This window comes from Apium graveolens, chromosome 3, assembly GCF_009905375.1.
Source record: "Apium graveolens cultivar Ventura chromosome 3, ASM990537v1, whole genome shotgun sequence".
Taxonomy (NCBI): domain Eukaryota; kingdom Viridiplantae; phylum Streptophyta; class Magnoliopsida; order Apiales; family Apiaceae; genus Apium; species Apium graveolens.
The window spans coordinates 103,778,369-103,780,238 of NC_133649.1; positions in this window are offsets into that span (position 1 = coordinate 103,778,369).

Genomic DNA, 1,870 nt, shown 5'->3' on the forward strand with positions numbered 1-1,870 from the left:
TCTTCGGATGATGAAGTGGCCCCAAGAAGGAGACGTGCTGGCAAAGAGCCAATGGCTGATGGTAACCAACATCTTAGGAGTACCCGAGGGGTGAATCCCCAAGAGGTGCAGGAGAGAATCAAGGCCCACGAAGCTGAGATTCAAAGGCTGAAGCGCGACTTGGAGGTGCACCAGGCTCCCAGACTCCCATTACCACCTAGGGGAGAAATACTCCTCCAATCATAGACCTGGATGGTCCATCACAAAGAAGGGATGTAGTCACAAGAGCTGATCCAAGCAATCTTCTTCCCCTTGGAGATTCTGATGATCCTACTCCACCATTCACTGAAGAGATAATGAATGCCCATATCTCAAGGAAGTTCAAGATTCCCACTATCAAAGCTTATGATGGAGCAGGAGATCCCGCTAATCACGTCAGGACATTCTCTAATGCAATGTTGTTGCAGCCCGTGAATGACGCTATTAAGTATTGGGCCTTTCCTCAAACCCTGTCGGGTATGGCTAAAAGATGGTATAGTCGTTTGCTCCCGAACTCTATTGGGTCCTTCAGAGAATTAAGTCAGGCTTTTATTAAGAAGTTCATCAGCGGGAGAGTGCATGAGAAAAGTTCAGCATCCCTCATGAGTATTGTGCAGGGAATGAAGGAATCCTTGAGAGACTACCTGAATCGTTTTACGAAGGAAGCTTTAAAAGTCCCGGACCTTGATGACAATGTAGCCATGATAGCACTGCAACAGGGAACTAGAGATGAGTTCTTCAAGATGTCCTTGGCCAAGCGCCCCTGGAAAGCATGTTGCAGCTCCAAGATAGGGTCGGGAAGTACATCAAGGTGGAAGAGAGCATGAGGAAGACCGTAGTGAGCAACGAGCCCGCTAGAGGCAAGAAGCGGAAAACTGATTTGGAATATATCGCTGAGGACAAGTATCCTAGAACTGATCAAAACCCTGATTCAACCCCAAAGAAGGGAGGACCTGGGCAAAATTTCACTGAATATGCTAAGCTGAATGCTCCTAGAAGCCAAATCTTAATAGAAATTGAGAAAGATAGAGATATTCGTTGGCCTAAACCTCTAAAGGTTGATCCTACTAAACTAGATAAGAGCAAATATTGTAGATTTCACAAGGATGTAGTGCATGACACCGATGAGTGCAGACAGTTGACAGACGAAATAGAGTTACTCATTCGAAAAGGAAGATTGAACAAGTACACTGAAGATGGAGGAGATAGGAACAACAACGTGAGAAAGTACTTTGATGATCGTAGGAGAGATCAAGATGATCAAGGGCGAAATCCCCAACCTAGGGGACCAGTAATAAATGCAATCTTTGGAGGACCGCGATCCCGAGGTCCTATGATAAATACAATCTTTAGGGGACCAACTGCTGCTGGTTTATCCAAGAATTCAAGGAAAGCATATGCTAGAGAAGTCATGCATATTGTTGGGGAAGCCCCGAAGAGGGCTAGGACAGAAGTGACAATGGCATTTGATGATTCTGACTTGGAAGGTGTGAAATTTTCTCATGACGACCCGCTGGTCATAACACCGATAATAGGGAATAACCCAGTAAAGAGGGTCCTTGTAGATAATGGAGCCTCGGTAGATATCTTGCTTTATGATACCTTTTTGAGGATGGGTTACAATGATTCACAATTGACCCTGACTGACATGCCGATATATGGATTTGCAGGAGTAGAATGGCCCATGGAAGGGATAATTAAGTTGCCAACAACCATAGGACAGGAACCAAGGAAAACAACACAGATGTTGGACTTCGTGGTGGTGAAGGCTAGTTCAACTTACAACACGATTATGGGAAGAACATGCATACATGCCTTCAAGGCAGTACCTTCTTCCTACCATTTAGTTATG